Source organism: Lygodium microphyllum, chromosome 11, assembly GCF_053477565.2.
Source record: "Lygodium microphyllum isolate KBCC chromosome 11, Lygodium_microphyllum_v1.1.10, whole genome shotgun sequence".
Classification (NCBI taxonomy): domain Eukaryota; kingdom Viridiplantae; phylum Streptophyta; class Polypodiopsida; order Schizaeales; family Lygodiaceae; genus Lygodium; species Lygodium microphyllum.
Genome location: NC_141145.1, coordinates 60,265,173 through 60,284,450, shown reverse-complemented (window position 1 = coordinate 60,284,450; position 19,278 = coordinate 60,265,173). Strand labels below are relative to the sequence as shown.

At 44.2% G+C, this 19,278-nt stretch overlaps 1 protein-coding gene and 1 pseudogene across 2 annotated transcripts in view; both read left to right on the top strand.

Annotated features, from left to right (window-relative positions):
* The window catches only part of NQR (ARP protein (REF)), a 148,968-nt gene that overhangs the window by 91,591 nt on the left and 38,099 nt on the right, over positions 1-19,278 (top strand). The window lies entirely within an intron of this gene.
* LOC148028868 (uncharacterized) lies at positions 10,257-14,638 on the top strand (annotated as a pseudogene).

Sequence of the window (19,278 nt, the reverse complement as noted above, 5' to 3'; positions counted from 1 at the left end):
TGTTTCTTAGCCCCAAGTGGTGCAGATTGATTCCTTAGCTTGAAAGGTTGAAGGCTTTCTTAACATGGAAAGGTGCAAGACATGAAAAGTACAAGATTGATGAATGGGACCGTATCTTTATGAATACACATTAAAATTGCTTGACGTTTGCATTGAGGCTTTTTTTCCCTGATTTGGTTTGGTTGTTTAGGATTCATGATCAAGCATTGGACAAACTGCATATCGTTGTTTGCTAATTTAGTCAATATATTATTTTGGCAGGTCCAAAGTGTATATCTATCATCATATCTATTGTATGAGTGACAGTTGGATGTGTAGAATATCAGCAGTGTAGTCCTCCATACCCATTGGAAGTCTTTTTGCCATGTGTTGGTCGTGCCTCAAACTCGGATAAAATTTCATACTGGCTCAAAAATGATATTGTCACATACTTTCCATCATTCTTAAAAATCCTAGATCCTTCGGCTGATATAGAAGTTTAAAATAAAGTCAAGGACTAGTTGTTCTTCCATATGTTAGGCTTGTGATGTTAGTTTCTTTATACCATGGAAGGGCAAAGAAAAATCACTATTTGAAGGAAAGTATTAAGAAAAGGGATACTCAACTATGAACAGAATAACGAATCAACACACATAGTTTTAGGGTTTGTGACTGCCTGCATTTTGCCTCGTACATACTTCAAGACATATATCCTTGCAAAGAAATTGACATGGTCCAAAGGAAGTCACAAAGATTGGTGTTTTTGTACATGATTTTACTGGTTTTGGTGTGTTGATGCTGTAGCTACATGTTGGTTATTTGCCCCCATTAGTGGTGCTTTGGCGCTATTGGTTGTCATCCTCCTGGTTATGCACCTTGATGGCAGAGTATAAACATATCTAACTTCTATACACGTGGATCACAGTTGATTGCTGCTGGCTAGATATTGGGAAGCCACTTTGTAGAGGAGGGAAAGATTGTTTTTGACTATTTAGTTGTATTATGCATGTAGGTCTGATGTAACTCTGTATCCAATGTCTATGGACAAGATTAATGTTCCTTGAAGTCACCTTGCTGCTTCATGTTAGTGTGGTGTCTGGGGTGTTTGGACTCTATCATGGTATACATATGTCTTGCCTCTCTTTAAGTGTAATCAAAGTTCAAAGGAAAGTTTAGAAGGATAAAACATTCTTTATCCCATCATACGCTCTCACTCGGTAGTCTTGTACTTCCAATTCTCTCTCTGGCTATCTGATGCTTTCTCCTTCTGCATAAACCTCTATGTATCATATGGGGAAAGAAACCCCCTCTCAAACCATGGATGTCAATGCTGTAGGAGTCGATATGGATGATTTGGTGCTGAGAACTTGATGAAGAAGTGGATGTAGAAGCACATGAGCTTGAAGAGCTGTTTTGGGGAAGCAACCAGCATGGTAGTATCAAAGAAATGCCTGAATCTCCTCCTTGGGAGGGAAAGCCTCCATGTCAATTGATAGGTCAAGGGCCAAGAGAGATCATGATGCCACCATGGAATGATGAACTAACCATGTCTTGAGCATAGTTAGGACCTGTGTGTATGTGCAATCTTTTTCCTTAATTTGATTACAAAATCAATGATGTAAGTATGACTAGAGACTAGAAGTTGCATACCAATGCTTCATATTGAGATGCTTTGGTGCTAAGCTAAGAAAACCAAAGCAAAGCTAAAGTAAAATCTAGTAAATGTGTACAGCAGAAGGAAGGGAAAATCTTAAAGGTAAGTACACTAAAAGATGTATTGGCCTATGGGCTTGACTCTTATAGTCTAAGGAGCTAAAAGGGGAGTAAATGGCTAGTCTCGGATATACCAGCCTAGTGTACCTTAAAGGACCTAGAAGGTGTTGGCCTAAGGGTTGGGCCAAAGCAAAGCTAAAGTAAATTGTCATAGATGTGTATAGTAGAAGAAATGGAAAATCTTAAAGGTAGGCATATTAGCCTATGGGCTTGACTCGAATAACTTAAGAACCTAAGAGGGGAGTAAATGACTAGTCTAAGCATATACTAGCCTAGTGTACCCTAAGGGGCCTAGAAGGTGTTGCCTTGATGGTGGGGCCACCATCTTGCACGCCCTTTAGAAGATCTTTGCCAAGGGAAATCTTGACGAGGTGGAGAAATAGAATGGACCAAGGCGGCACCATAAGCCCCCTTAAGGGTGGTTAGATGAGTTTGTGGTGTGAAGTCCAATGCCTGATTGGTGCGCAAGCGAGTCAACAATATTTTCAGTTGTCTTGAAAGGTGTTGATTGAGGGGGCTATCCCTATGCCGTATGTCTAGTGGGCCACCATTGGGATGAGTTGGAACCAAAAGGAATGGGAGCAACAGGTGTGTGTGTTGGAGCTTGGAGGAAGACCCTCTCTCGATTGCCCAAGGGGAGTGCCGCCTATGGATGCGCCATGTAGCTGCGATCTATTGAGGAGGTGATCAAGGTGGAGGACCTTGGGTTTTGTTAATGACATTGCTTGCCACATGACTCGAATGTTGATTGTGAGTATAATATCTATTCTTTTCAAACAAGTATTGCCAAATGGGTTTAATGCCTTTGTTTTTGTCAAAAGAAGGGGTATCACCCTTTTAGAACTTGTCTTGCCTTCTTGAGAGTTCTTGCCATTTTGGACTTCCACTTCAAAGAATTGGAAATGGGAGCCCCCTTGCGAAGTAGGCAATATGGAGGTCTTTTCGTGAACTTGGTCATGCAACCTTGTGTGGTGTAACAACTAGTATTCAAACTCATAAATGGTTAGTAGTCTAGGCAAAGAGACAACTTGTTGTGTAAAGTGAAAATATTCAGAAATAATGTAACTTGATCCTTGTCTCACTTTGGTGAGCCAGTGCTGGTGAACTGGATGAGTAACCACCTATATGCAGCTATCTTGACTATTAGATCATCCCCTTCCTTATTAAAGGAGAATTCCTAAAACTCATGCTCGAGATTGATGCATCAGATGACTCCAACAATTGGATGCTCGGGGAAAGTGTTGGAGCTATGAGTGAAACTTGAGTAGTGACGCTTGCATCAAGCGGACATTTGTTGTGACATTACAAGCCTTCTATTAATGGATACAATCAGGATGGTCAAGGCAAGGGTCTCGTGTAGCTTGGAGACCCGAGTCCCAAAGACCTTGAGACTCAAGAACTTGTTGCATGAGGTTCGACCAAGTGGTGAAATTTGAACTAGTCAAAATGAGTCTCAACTAAAGCCATTCTTGGCCATAGCAACTAGAGTATAAGTGTTGAGTGGTGAGTAGGGAGGGTAGAGTGGGGGACTAGAGTACACTTGGGGATTCGCCCCAAAGTGCCCCTTGTGCATCGGTGAGGTATGTATAGTGGATCCAAATGTGTGTTTGGGCTAACCAAACATAGGCAGGTCACTGTATGGGTAGCCCGGGAATTCAATATGTGAACTACAAGTAGACTTTAGAGGATGGATATCCTTGTGTCTAAGTGGCCCATGGAGTACATGGAAGCAACCTTGTATTTGGATGGCCCATGGAATGTGTGAAAGTGCACCATTTGTTGCAATATTATGAGTGTTTTATTGATGAATATGATTGGGGTGGCCGAGGTGAGAGTTTGGCAGAGCCTCAAGACCAAGTCCCAAAGACCTTGAGACCATAGTAGCAAGGGAACGCTGTTCCACCCCCTTGGGAACGTGGGAATGCGTTCCACACCAAAAAAATGCCAAAGGAACGGGGGAAGGCCTGTGAAGGGGGAATGTTGCCGGGAATGCTTGTGAAGGGGGAACGGCTGGGGAAACGTGAAGGGGAACGTGGATGCTGCCATTCCCCAAAGGGGAACGTTGAAAAAGTGACGGGCATTGTTGCGATTGCCGAAAGTGACCACGAGGTGTCTGGATTGTGGCGAGATTGGGGTGTAAACTGTCGGATTGTCGGGAGCAGGACGCTGTGTGCTGTGACTTGCGTGCATTCGTTTCAACCTCTAGGTAAGAGAAAACTGCCCACTGGACTGCAGTCTCCTCTTTTTTTTTTCGTAAAAGGTAATTGTATTAATTACGGAAAAAAGGTACAAGATTACATGATTACATGATTACAAGAGACACAAGGGCCCTAGGCCAATGTGTGGGAAATCCCCGTACTAATGCACTAAAAAGGTTACACCAATCATGGCAACGACCCAGAGGCAATTGCCATATGCCAGGGATGCAAATCCTCCTGAGGGAGCAAGTTGGAGTGCCGGATGAGATCTAGCTGCCAATGCAAGAGCCCTTTAAGCCTGGCAATATGTCTCGGTACATTAGAGGCCGAATCAAAGAGAAAAGCATTGCGCGTGGTCCAAATGTGCCAGCAGCCCCAGTATCTGAAAAAGTGAAATAAGATCTTCATATGTAACTGTGGCGGTGTGGGGTACTTTGGGCGCACAAAAACCCAATCGAAAGGAGTTAGTGAGGACCCCACCACTGCGCGCCAGATTTGCGACAAGAGTGACCAGATATTCTTGGTGAGCGGGCAAGAAAGAAAACGATGTCGGGCCGATTCCGCAGTAGTGGTACAGAAGAAACAATTGCCATTCGAGATTCGACGCTTGGAAAGGGCCGAGGCAAGAGGAAGACCACCAATCATTACCTGCCAAAGAAAGACCTTGCATTTGAAAGGTGCCTTATTCAGCCAGCCCTCCATCAGCGTTGCCTGCCACCATGACAGCGATTTCCGCAGTCCCCAAACAGTATTAGCTTTCACACCCAGCCATTGGTGATCTTGAATGAGAAGATGATACACCTGATTAGTAGAGGCCTTTTCCAGACTCAACCGGCCTGCAAGGTCCCAGTCCTGCCAAGGACGATCCACAGCTAGGGCAGGAAAGGGTTGCCTACCCTGAAGCTCCGACAAAGGCTTTCCCCATAAGCCACGGTATCCGCGCGGGATCCTGAAAAGTCTCCTAGTAGTCCGAAACGATGCGAGGACATTGCGAGTGGCAAGGGTAGCATCCGCAATCGAAGTCACACCTAAACGGGCCATGCGGTTAAATCTCAGTCTGAGCTGATGTTTGTCTTCCCATGAAAGTAATCTCGATACTGCCAACAATTCCAGCTGAAAGGAGTTAGTCTGCAAGCGGTCCCCTACTGGATGCCAATGGGCCTTTTGGAGCACCACTTTCCAAGAGCCGACCAAGTGCAGTAACAAAGAGGAAGAGGGACTGGAAAATCGAGAGTCAGCATTAAGGACATGCCACCAGGAGGCCCGAAGCCGTGTGTTACCATGGCGTAGCCCACTGTCCTCAAGAAAATAACGGGCTATGATGGTCCACGGGTGATGATCCACACACATGGCACGAAAAAGAGACCAACGAAGAGCCAGCATATGAGTTTCTGCATTCAAAATAGCTCCACTACCCATGCGTTTAGGGGTACATGTATGTGACCATGAAATCCACGAAATGCCTGCCTGCATTGAATCCTTCTTCCATAGCATGAAACGAATGGGATGAGTGAGAGCCTTCAAAGTAGTAGGCGTCCACGGCAGCAATGGCAAGAAATAGGTTAGCATTGGTAGCATAATTGTCTGAGCCACTTTGAGGCGGACATGGAATGGCCACGCTTGCGACTTCCAATACATAAACTTCGCCGCCAGTTTTTGTGAAATCCACTCCAGTAGGTCCTTTGGCCGTACATCCACCCCCAATGGGTATCCAAGATGCCTGACAATGGAGCCACGGGAAACCACCTGGCCTTGCCAGCCTAATGACTGTAAATTAGGCTCCGTGCAACTGAGAATGGCTGACTTAAAGGCATTGATGCGAAGACCAGAGGCCTGACCAAAGAGCGTCCAAACATCTAATGCCTTTCGAATGTTGTCCCTGTCCGCCCGCAAAATCATAAAGGTGTCATCAGCCAAAGATTGGCTAATGAAGTGTTGCCCCAAAGGAAGAGACAATCCTGCCAGCTGAGCAGAAGCCGCCATTGAGGATAACATTGAAAGGACCGGGTGAGTCGCCAGGGCAAAGAAGAGAGGACTTAAAGGGCAACCCTGTCTGACCGAGCGTGCAAGGACAAATGGCTCTGTAACCCCATCATTGAGAATAACTCTTGAAGAAGCCGCAGCACTAATGGTGTAGATCAATCGGGACATGCGGGTACCAAAGCCCATAGCAGACATGAGATCTGCAATGAAAGACCAGTCCACATAGTCAAACGCCTTTTCCAAGTCCAATTGAATCAATACCACTTCCTGACTGGAGTGCCGCGCATAGTCAATAGCCATTTGCACATTTAAGATATTATGCAGAATGTTACGGCCCTTAATGAAACCATATTGGAGAGGATGCACAATAGCTGGAAGGTGCTTGTGAAGCCGATTCGCTAGCACTTTGGAGAAGATTTTATACATCGAGCCTATTAAAGAAATTGGTCTCCAGTGTTGCAGCTTTGATGGCGAAGGGACCTTTGGAATCAATTTGATAAGGCCTTCTTTCCATGAGGAAGGCATGACCCCTGTTTCCCAAACCTGCTGAAACATGACCGCCAATGGCTTCACCAACTGCGTGGCCGAGTTCTCAAAGAATTCATTAGTGAGACCATCCCAACCAGGACTTTTATCCTTAGGCAGGTGCAACAAAACATCCATAACCTCCTCCTCGCAAATATCCACCTCCAAAGTGGCTTGCATATCAAGTGGAACCTGCTGGCGGACTAGATGATAGAAGACCGAGCGGGCATGCGTAACCTGGCTAGAAGGCGAGGGAGAAGAACCAAGAAGTTCCATAAAATAATTTCTGCACATATTGACAATGGTCTGCAGATCAGTGACCATGCGACCTTCTGAATCCTGGAGTCTAGTCATATTTTCGCGAGCCGGAGAAGCATGCAAGGCGCGAAAGAACTTATGAGACTGGCAGGTACTATCTTGCAATGTGTCAGTCAAGTTATGCAGCTTGACCTGCTGATAAGATTTCAACTGAAACACTTGAATAAGATGGGCCAAACGCCTCTCCAGTGACAGCAGAAAATCATCATTTGGGGAATCCACGAGCAAGGAACGGACCAAAGCCAGTAAGTCCTCTGCTGCATGTCGACGTCGCCGACAAAGAGAGGCATGATGAATCCCATACTGCCGAGCAACCCGCTGCACATTAGAGAGCAGCCGTGCAAATGAAGCCAAGCCCTCCAATAAGAACCTCTCAATCAATTGCTGCATATAGCCCTGAAAAATCGGATGCTTCAAATAAGAGGAGTTGAAACGTAAAGGGAGCCTATCCAGCAACTGCATAAAAGGTGCAATAGATTGTGCCCGCATCTCAAGCTGGAGGGGGAAATGGTCCGACAACGCATGTTGCTGCAAGACCTTCATTTCCAGCATCTCGGGAAGAAAATCATCCCCCTGCATGATATACATTCGGTCCAACTGCGACCAAGTAGTTGCATATTGTGCGGAATGAAAAGTAAACCCTGAAAAAGAAGGGTGAAGCCACGACCAAAGATCTTGCTTAAGTACGCGCAAAGCGAAGGAATTCCACACCCGGCTTTCCGGCATATCCATTATTGAATGCCTTGAAGTGGACTGAGAAGAGTCAACACACATATTGAAATCTCCCATCAAAAACCCCCTTCGGCCAAGTGACATGGAGCCCTGCAAAGTCGACCAAAGATCCCGTCGGGATGTGGGATCATTCGGAGCATAGAGGCCCAGCAACTATAAAATCTCTCCTTCAAATAAGACTTCGATTACCAGAAAGCGGCCCTGCACATCATTTTTAACAAGAACAGGCTGGTATTTCTCATGGACAATCATCAGCACGCCCGAATAGTGCGTAGCATGTGTTCTTGCATAAAACAGACGGAATCCATGACAATCCACAACTTTTCCTGCTTCACCGTGACTTTTGTGCTCAACTGCACACAATACATCCCACTGGTCCTCTTGCAAGACAGTCCACATGGCATGTTGCTTATGGCGGGAGCAAATGCCTCGCACATTCCACGTGGTTATCTTCATATATCTTCAAAAAAAGGAAGTCAGGAACGAGGCGCCTGTTGCCTCGATTTCACCTTTTCCGCGAGAGCATCCAGGACACCCTCATCCAGAAAATCAGCCAATATTGCAAACGAATTCTGGCGACCTGCTTTAGAGGTAGAAGGAAAATCCACTGCCTTGGGAGTGGGGCGGGGATAACGCCGATCCCAGGGTGTAATCACATTACCTTTTGTATCAAACGCCAGCTTAGCAGGTGGGCCCTTGGGGCCGTCTGTATAGACTTTCCTTGTAGACTGATTACGGGGGGCAGATGGGGCCATAGTACGCGCAGCCTGCTATGAAGTGAACATTTCTTTCCTGCGCATATACGTGCGCACGGAATCCTGTGAAGCATTAGGCCCAGGATCCGCCAGGCCTGCATCCAACTTTTTACCTTTTTTTTGACGTGCCTCAATCCAATCAGTGCTATGGGAATCCAAACCCAGGACCTGTTGTTTGCCTTTATCTACGACATTAGGTGGCTGAAGGGCCTCCTATGTCGGGGCATCAAGCACCATGTCATCCTTAGGCAGCACAACCTGCGCATCCTCGGAAGACAGTTGCCTTTCAGGGCATTCGGCCATAAAATGCCCCAATTTACCACATGAAAAGCAGTGTCCTGCAAAGTTGCCCCATTTCAAGCGAAAATGCAAAGGATGTATGCCAGAACAATTGAGGCGAAGCCACGCAGGCCTGTCCTGGCCGTGTCCCATAACATGCATAAATGGTTTCGATTCATAGCCCTGAGGCTTGGGGGAACCAGCACTGTTCCCACAACTGCCATCGCATCCTTCAACAATGGCCAATAGACCGCCGGACAATTTTCCACTTCCACCCACACCGGGCATTCTCGTTGAAGCAGACGTTGGAAGTCGCCCATAGGGCGCCATGGTACAACATGGACCAAGCGGCGATCAAAGAATAATGGCAACTTGGACAGGAGCTCAGCTCGATGTGTTTCCGATTTCAACAGCACCTCATAAAAGCCGCGAGGTCGAAGGAAGATCTCCTCAACACACTCCCCTTGCAATAAATGGTGCATCCACTGGCGAATATGTGAAAGCACTGGGATCTTGCCAGTGAAGAAAAGTATAACGGCACGGTCATAAAACATCGAGAAGGACCGCAAGACTGATTTCGGGTCCACCGTGGCTTCCAGCACATCATCAGTTCCCGCGTCAGAAAAAGTTTCATTATTATGCTGGACATAATCGCCAAGCAGAGTATTGGCAAAGTCCAGCAAATGCTCCCTGTCAATCTCCTGCGAATCCACAGGATCAGAGGCAACCTGCGCATAGGAACGTTCCTGAGGACCCATTGGCTCGTCAGAAGTATACTTGGAGCGTTTGCCCGCAGACGGCAGTTCAGAACCCGGAGGCATCTCCTCCGTGCACGGTACCATATCCTCCGGCTCCTCTGTATCGGAATCAGGGCCAAGGGCTGCCACCGTCCGGTCTAGAAAATCCATATCCAGGCCAGCCATACTGCTGTCTTCTCTCTGAAGAAGTCGTCAGGCGGCAGTCGTCAGATGGGTCTCCTGGCGGCGTGCAGGTCTAGGCGATCCTCTCTCTCGCTCTTGGCTTCCTTAGCTAGGGTGCGTTGAAGACTGCCCGGACAGCAGGTCTGTTTCTGCCTAGGGCAGAGCTGTCCCTTCTCCCAACACGGCGTCTGTGTCTCACGAACAGATTTGGGCGCCACACGAACAGGTTGCAGGCGTGCACGGGCAGAGGTCGCGGAAGGCAGGTACAAACAACAGGTTGCCGGTGTGCAGGGACAGAGCTCGCAGGAGGACAGGGGCAGAGCTCGCGGAAGGCAGAAACGGCGGAGGCGAACACACAAAAGCAGGGACCCGCAGTACCTGGTTCCGTCTACGCCCAGGAAAATAGGGCGGAGTGCAACGGCAGTATGGCAAAACGAGACGGGGGCCGCTGTCAAGTGTGGCGTAGTCCACAGACAGTGGCGGAACAGGAACAGGGGCGAGGCGGCTTCCGATCACTCTCTCTCTCTCTCTCTCTCTCTCCAGTCTCCTCTCTCTCTCTCTCTCTCTCCCCCCCCCCCCATTTCAGAATAATTACAGTTCTCTCTCTCTCTCTCTCTCTCTCTCTCACATTTCAGAATAATTACAGCTCTCTCTCTCTATCTTAGCTATGTTTTTACAGCTCTCTCTCTCTCTAAAACAGCTCTGTTTTCACACAGTCTCTTTCTCTCTCTTAAAACAGGCTGAGTCTCATGGAGGGTCAACTAATGGTTTTGATTCTTGAATTTGTAGAAATCATGGCTTCCTCGGGATCAAAGCGTTTGAGCAATAAGTGATCTGAGCCTAGTTAGTGGGACAAGGTTGAGAAAGTGGACCATTATGCATCAAAGGGAGGTGCAAAGAAATGGAAATGCAAAAGGTGCGAGCAATTGAAAACAGGAGGATCCAATTGTGTAAAGCAACACTTATGTCATGTTGACATCGGAGCCCAAATAAATTTCTGCCCAAATACCATACCCGAAATGCAAAGGCAGCTCTTGGCAAAGTACCCAAATGAAGAAGACAAAGCATATGCAAGGAAAAAGCAAGCAATTGATGCATCTTTTTTTCGTGGACAAGCTGATGATATAGCCGTGGGTGATGGAGCCATGCATGGGGGACTTGGAACTTTTGCATCCTCACAATCCCATCATGGAAAATCCAACAAGCAACAAACCTTGGGAATAGCTTGGGATCCTCGTAAAAAGGACAGGGTGGATGCAACAGTGGCAAGGTTTTTCTACCTGATCATGTTGCATTCAATGTTATAAGATTTCCCTACTTCCTTGAGATGGTCCTAGAGGTTGCCAAGTATGGTCCAACCTATAAGCCTCCTTTATATGAGACACTGTATACCACTTTGTTGCAAAAGGAAAAGGATGCAATTGAATGTGCTTTGGCAACTGTACAAGAAAGTTGTGTGAAGAATGGTGTCTCTTTGATAGCAGATGGGTGGAGTGATACTCGAAAACGGTCCATCCATGGGATGGTTGCTTATTCTCGAGGAAAGATGCAATTCATTTCCTCACATGATGCCTCAAGTACAGGAAAAAGTGTAGATCAGCTTCTTGTGGAGGAATGGGCGGAAGGTGTTGAAACAGTTGGGGCTGAAAATGTACTCCAGTTTATTGTTGATGGTGAGGCAACAAATAGGGCAGTAGGTATGAGACTTGAGGAGAGATATCCGCACATCACATTCAGTCCAGGCTTTGCTCATTGTTTGAGAAATTTGTTGAAAGACATTGGTAGCTTGTCATGGATTGATCTCTTCATCCAAAAAGGCAAGGATATAATCAATTTTATCCAAAGCCATCAGTTCATTCTTAGTGAGTTCCGCAAGAGATCACCTAAAAAAGATCTCTTAAAGTACTCTGAGACGCGCTTTGTCTATAACTTTCTTATGACAAAGAGACTTGAGAAGGTAAGCTTACCCTTGAAGCAATTGGTGGTAAGTAATGAGTGGATGGGATGGGCTACTTCTAGATCAAGGGTTGGTATAGCAGTGGAGAACATGATACAAGATCATGCATTTTGGAATGAATTAAAAAGCATCAATATTGTCATGAAGCCAATCATGTGCTCGATGCGAATTGCAGATGGACGAGAGCCATGTATTGGAAAGGTATATGAGGGGGTAGATCGCATGATTGAGAAGCTAGGACAGCTTGGTTTGGATGATGGAAAGTATCAAGAAGTCCGAGATTTATGTGAGGCAAGATGGAATGCTTATCACTCACATATGCATGCAGCAGCATATGTATTAGATCCAGAGTTCCAAGGGTGTGGTCAAGAGAAGGATGAAGAGGTAATGCAGGGTTGGGACATAGTGCTTTCTAGGTTGGTTCCCATTGATACGAAGAGAAGATTGGTGAAAGATCAGCTTGGTTTTTATAGAAACAAGTTAGGAAGGTTTGGGTCAGCTGATGCACAAATAGATCGGTTTAAGATTGGGGCTGCCTTGTGGTGGGAAGATTATGGGGCACGTACACCTGAGCTTCAAATGTTGGCAGTGCAGATTTTGTCTCAAGGTGGAAGCGCCTCTCCCATTGAGCAACTATGGAGTGTATTTGACATGTTGCATCTAAAAAGCAGAATAGATTTGGGACAAAACAAGTGAATGACTTGATATTTGTCAGTGCAAACTTGCGCTTGCTTGCAGATGTGGCTTCCCTCAAGGTAGAAAAGTTTATAGCTCTTGATGAAGAAGAGTCCTCTGATGATGAGGATGGGGAGACACCTATGCCTACACATATGGCTGATGATCAAGATGCTTTGGAACTTGCAAATGCTGATTTTGATGATGATATGGCTTTCTTAGACAATGTGGATGATAGTCTTTTGGATAGTCTTACTGCTATGGCAGCCATGTATGATCCAATGGTTACTTTGAGAGACTTTCAAATTCCAAGTTGCCATATTTTGTCAACTATATTCGTTTCTTGTGTTGTGCTAAGAAATGCACTTAGCCACTTAAACAGCCCCAAAACATGTTTATTTTAGCCAAAACCCTAAAATGGGGAGTGTATCAAGAGAGTTAAGTGGGAGATGATCTAGAACCCTAATTTTCTATAAATAGGTAGCCAGCCCATAGTTGTCATGTATGAAAGGTACGATACGGTACGGTACGATAAAATACGGTACTAATTGGTACCTTATGATTTTATAAGGTACGGTACGATATTAGTATGAAAAAAAAAGATGATTTTTTAAATAACAAAAACCATAAATCATTAAATGATAGATCATAAAATACATGTTTAAAGTGGAAATAGCCATTTCATTACAGAATAAGATTATTTTGAGGGTGACCATTGCGGTCGCATGGGCTACGGAAAACATGCGATACAACTACAGTCTAGTATATCTGATACAAAAAAAAAGAGAGACCTATGTGACATGTCATATGAATGATGAATCATGAGGCATCACTATCATTATTATCATCATCATCAGAAGATATGCATGAATTTCTCTCTTCAGACGTTGTGCGTAAATCTGATGATGTTGTAGGGCCGTCGAGACCTCCATCAGGGATGGGCGCTCCTCTGGAGAACAAGACCCAGAGTATGTTCTTTTCTTTCATCCTCTTCCGTCCACTCCGGTGCAAGGTACTTTAGATTCGTCTTTTGTTCCTTCTTCTTTTACCTCTTCTGCTTTGCAATATTATGGTAGAGATTATGTGGAAGAAAGAGTCCAGTCTGTTGACTACAGAAAATGTTATCTTGAGGATCAATTCTTGTATGTTAACACACGTCGTGGGGATTATAAAAAAAAGCCAAGTAGCTCTTTTTCTACCCTTCCTTCTTTTCCATCTACTTCACAAAATCAGAATGAATTTGGTGTTCCTTTTTTTTCATTGTATGGTGCATCATCATCTTCACATTTTCATTTCCAATCATTAAACGATAAAAATGAACAAAATGCATTTGCATCTCATACACCTCATTTTCAAAACCTACCCATCCCACCACATTTATCCGTTGCTTCTCCACTTTCATTCACACCATTCACTTTTCCATTTCAGACATCTTATGTCTCACCGCACATTACACCGGGGGGTTATGGAAACATAGGCACATACTTTAGGACCTCATCCTTACCTTTGTCGGGTGGTCTTCCACCTACTTCACACACACTTTTGGAATCATTACAGCCTGGGTATCCCCCCCAGTCTCTCCCGAGTGTGGATCAGTTGACTCCACAGCTTGTCTCCATGGCTTTACCTAGAGGACCTTTTGGTCATACTGTTGTGCCCCAGCCTCACTTTGAACAGGGCTTTCGCGTCCCAGTGCCTCCACCTACACTGGCACCTTATGGAAACATTCATGTTTTAGTGCCTCCGCCTCAATTAGCACTCATTGGACACTCACAGCCTACTTGTGGCTACCCATCTTTTCCCCCTTCTCCTTCTTCTTATCAGACACATATACCCACCTCCCCTATTCCCTACTCTCCTGGATGATGGCTTGGAGTGTGAGGGGATCTGATTAAGAGTAGAGTAACCCTTCCTAAACCATGCCTATCCACAGGCCCCAATGTTGATACTTCTTTGCTCATTTTCTGAGCTCATGCTCTAGTATCGATCCATAAAGTTGGGCTAGCACGTGGCCAACCATGACTGTTCTATAGTTCATAGGAACCATGAGGTCTTTAACATTTAGGATTGGTACTATAGTATTAGTTGACCAACTAGTAAGGAAGCCTTCACATAGGGCCTTGTTGAATAGGTGGGCTAGAAGGGGTTCTAGGATCTCTCTAGCATTTGATAGATGCTCTACTACTAGTCCATCATGGTCCTGGGCTCGTAGCTATCCTAGAGTCGATCAATGGCATAGCATCTCCAACTTTCAGGATCGGTACTATAGTACTTGTTACATTAATGAATGTAACTTATGGGGAAACAACACGAGAGATGACCGCCCAGGAGCCTTGGGCGCCCGTAGGGGGTTTGGGGGGCTTAGGAATGAAAGTGGGAACAAGGCAATTTGGAAGAGAGTTATTAATTAGTATAACGAGTCTGATAGTAATACGGGACTGTCTTCTGTAGATGAAGTATAGCGAGTCTGATAGTAATATGGGACTGTCTCTTTGCTCACCACCCAGCCACGCTCGGGAGGATTCAAGAACTGTGCGTGTCTAGCATGTTGCCAGCGGTTGATTTCTTAGGAGTTATACTAATTAATAACTCTCTTTCAAATTGCCTTGTTCCCACTTTCATTCCTAAGCCCTTCGAACCTCGAATAGGCGCCCAAGGCGCTCCGGATGGTCATCAAAGGGATATCTCTCGTATCTTGTGCATCCTCAGAGGATCAACAGAGCACATAGGGGCGTCTGTAGAAGACAGTCCCGTATTATTGTCAGACTCGTTATAGTATTAGTTGACCAACTGGCAAGGAAGCCTTCACATAGGGCCTTGTTGAATGGGTGGGCTAGAAAGGGTTTTAGGATGTCTCTGGCATTTGATAGATGCTCTGCTACTAGTTCATCATGGTCTTGGGCTCCCAGCTATTCCAGAGTCGATCAATAGCATAGCGAACCATTGATGTGCTGAAGGTGTAATAAAGCATAAATGCCTTAGTCTAGGGTAGGCTAGGGTTAAGTATAAAAGGTGGAGATGTAACATGTGAATGATCTTTTTGTCATTTTACAAACATTATATGTTTGAAGTCTCAACCTGCCACCATCTAAGAGGGTGAATACTCTTGGTCACCATAGCTTGGGGTGCATACCATGCTGTAGCCACTCATCATTTGATTCTCAGCCAACATTGGTAATATCATTTCATGCCTAGCCACCTTGGCTATGGTTTCTTGGCATTTTATGTCTATTTCTTGTATTTTTCAGTTAATGGCCTGTTGAATTAGTTTCTTTACATTGGTATTAGAGCATGGACTTTGATCCATGGGAAGAGTCATTTTCATGGTGAATCTGGTTACAGTTTAGACACAGAGTAATTGGAGGACAAGAATGAGTTACAGGATTTGATTTAGTTAAAACCGTGACAAGTTAAGGTCTCTGCAGTAAACCGTGACTAAATTTGATGGTCTTGAAGAATGTTTGAAGAAACAACGGTGGATTCATGGTCATTTTGGTGGTACGTGGTCAATTTTGGGCCATTTTGAAGGATCATGGACTTAATTGAAGCCTAAACAGGGTTTAGAGAGGTTAAACCGTGGTTACTTTTTGGAACAAGCTTCTCTTTCCTCTTTCCAAGCTTGTTGCTGAAAACTGCCATGGAGATCTTTGCTCATTTCTCTTTGCCATGATCATCTTTCTTCAAGCCACCTATTGGAGATGATTCTTGATGCCCTGAGCAATAAATGGACTGCCTATTTGATGGCTCTTCAGCAAGATAATCACCACGTGATGCAGGAGATGCTCCAGGACAGTTTGCGCTAGTTTTCAGCCTCCTGTTGATCATCTTGATCAGCTCACTTCCTCATTCTGAAGCTATGCTCTCTCTTCTATGGTCAAATGCAGCCCTAACCTGAAGTATTAGGTATCTCTTGCTTGATCTTTCACTCTCCTTCAGCCCTGAAGCCTCCTTCACAACCCTAGCTATGGCTGAAATTAGACAGTATGAAGAATCCTCCAATTTCTTGAAGATTTTCCCTCTTCTTGGCTTCTACTAGCTTCCTAATAGCAAGAGCAAGCATCTACATCAAGCATTGGACCGACATTGAGCAAACATTGGAGCTTCCAAGCAAGATTGAAGCATTTTCTTCTTCTCAGATTGGGGAAAACAGGGCAGTTGTCAATCTTATCAAATCTTGCTTTAGTGAGGCTTCAATTCATGGGGCTTTTGTTGTCTATAACCTCGGGAAGGTTCAATTGAAGGTAATCCTCAAAGATTGGGCTTACATTGAAGAATTTCTTCAAGTTTGAAAGCATTTTCAGCCTCTTGAACATGGCAATGTCTGAAAATTCATGGAATCCATGAATCTAATAAGAATTTACACTCATCAAAGCTCAAAGGATCTTCTCCAACAAGCTATTGTAGACTTCTATCAAATCATTGACTTCTTTTGATTGCATTGGAGCAATCTTATTGATTGGGAGCTAAAGATTACATGGGAGCAATCATATTGGACAAAGCTTTCTTGAAGTTGGTCTTATGATTTGAAATCTTGGTCTATTGATGGTGGTGTGTTGAATGTTGATTGGTTGGTTTCATCTACTACTTTCCATCAACATTAAAGAGGTAATTCTATTGCTTTCAGCTTAATCTCTCTTTTCATCCAATTGTTGAACCAGTCCTGTTGTTCATAAGAGAGATTGAGAGTAATAGAACCTCTTGATTCCCATTGAAAGGCATGTAGAATTCTGCCCAGGACTGATTATGATTGCTTGACGAGTTTCTTTCCTGCCCGTTCAAATGTTGAAGCTCAATTGATTGTATAAATGAAACTTACTGCCTACTTGACTTGAATTTTTGTTAGATGATTGAACATTGATGCTATAGGACTGAAATAATGATGAAAATGGTAAGTGGGAATATTGTAAAAGCAGTGAGTCACTGCAAAAGGATAATGCCCTCTCCATAGCCCTTTCAATTCAGTCATTTCCCAATACCCATTTGCATTTCATTAAAGAATTTAAAGGTTTTTCAGTCAATGCATAGCATCCTTGTTTGATTAGCCATTAGAATGTACTTGCCATGTTGGTTCTCGTGAGGAAAAGTGGATGCCAAGCGACTCAAGAAGACAAGAGAGAGGTGACCCTCCCTTTCCGATTAAGACCCTGAAGGGGTGCACAACCCGGCTTGAGATGGAGCTTTGCATACCCCTCTTGTCTCGGAGCCCATGCAATTTTCAAATTTAGGTGTAGGTACATTTCCCATTATCAGAGTTTGGCACTAGTATAGCATTGATCAGCCATATTCAGGGTTCCATAAGTGGTTGAAAGACCATTGGAAGAGGTGCATGGCATCTCCTATTTTCAGGGTACCTACAGGCGTTGGACAGAGTTTTTACAGATAAAACAGCAGGAATATACCAATCTACAGGTTATTCTTGAGCCCTACATGTGCCCCATAACCCTCTTCTGGTTGCTACAGTGGTTTACAAAGGTTTCTTCCACTCAGGGTATTCCTACGGGGTCAAACAGGGTACTTATAGGTGGTGGACAGGGTGCAGGAAACTCTTGTTCAGACCTAAAGATTCAATCACATAAAATTCTGTCCTAATCCAAATTGAGAACTTGATAGCTCCATTTGAAGAGGGGATCCTGAGCTTCGATTTGAATAAAAAAGTTTGGCGATCCGATATCGGGAGCTCAAGTTATTATTGATTTTTTGACACAATAACTTGATTTTTTGACACTAGGTATGTTGAGACAGCACCTAGACAGCATAGAGGGGGGACACTGTTTGACATTGTTCTACTCAAAGAATCCAATCCAAGTCCATATATTTTGAAATCTGGTATATCCCCATATAATAAGCTTCCTATGGAGCTATTAAGCATTGGGATTGGTGCCATATTTTGAGAGAAACAAGGGATTAAGTGAACTGTCTACTACTATATCACTGTCTCCGAATGGCCAGGAATAAGAAGAAAGATCCCATTACTGAGGCATTAAATGATGGTGTCAGGGACTTTCAAGAGGATCAAAATTACATAAATGAAGCCCATAATGTTGATCAAATAGATGAAGAATTAAGCATTGGGATTGCTTACAGTACACATCAAGGACAGCATGACACACATGAAGAGCATGCAGGGAATGATTATCTTTTACTGTCAAAAGAGTTGGGATATGTCAATGAAGGCCTTTCTAAGGATTTGAAGGCTTTGAATGAAGGCTTAACACATATGAATCAAGGTTTGTTGCAAGGGATGGCACAAGTGAACCAAGGAATCTCTGATTTGCAGTAAAGCAACAAATCTTTATTCCAAGAACTCATCTCAGCCATAAAGGAAATTGGAAGCAAGCCACTAAGGGAATCTCAAGCTATTGAAGACTCCCATGCAATTCCCTTTGTTGTTAATCCTTCCCATCCAAGAAAAGAGAAGTCTCAGCCAGTTATGCACACTTTTGAAAGGAGAGAACCATCTAGAGTGAGGGGCAACCATCATCCTTCACAAATTCATGGCATTCATACCCCAAGGCTTAGTTTAGCAGCCCAAAAGATAATCATAGACATGAAGGGGAACAAGACAACACTCGATAGGATAATGATTATCATAGATGTGACCCCTTCTACAAGACTTTTTATCATCAGTCCTAAAATGCACAAAAAGGAAATACAGTCAACAATCAAGTTCATGAAGGTGGAAGGCATGATGAGTGAAGATCAACCCATGACATCCCAAACCAAGAGCATGTTTCAAATCGACAACCTTCATCTCATGGTTTTGGGCCATCTACTTTTAGGCAAAATTCATGGAACAAAGATTCATGGAGACAACATTCTCATGGGCAGCCATCTTACAATGAAAAAGATCAATATCACTAATTTTAAAGGAGATAATGCTTCACCTTCGGAATGGGAGGAGTGGATCAATAAGCTTGAGTTATACTTCACCCTTTATCCTAGAAGTGAAGAAGCCAAGATTTATTTCACGGCTCTTCATCTTAAAGGTTATGCCTATACTTGGTGGCGTTATATGCACAAGATCTAGCAAAACTTTGACTCTTGGGAGGAGTTCAAGCAAGCAATGATTGATGTTTTTGTGTCTTCTTTGGAAAAAGAAAGACTTCAAAGAAGATGGTATGCATGTGCTCAAAGAGAAATGTCCGTTAGAGACTATTCTAACATTTACTTGAATCTCTCCATGT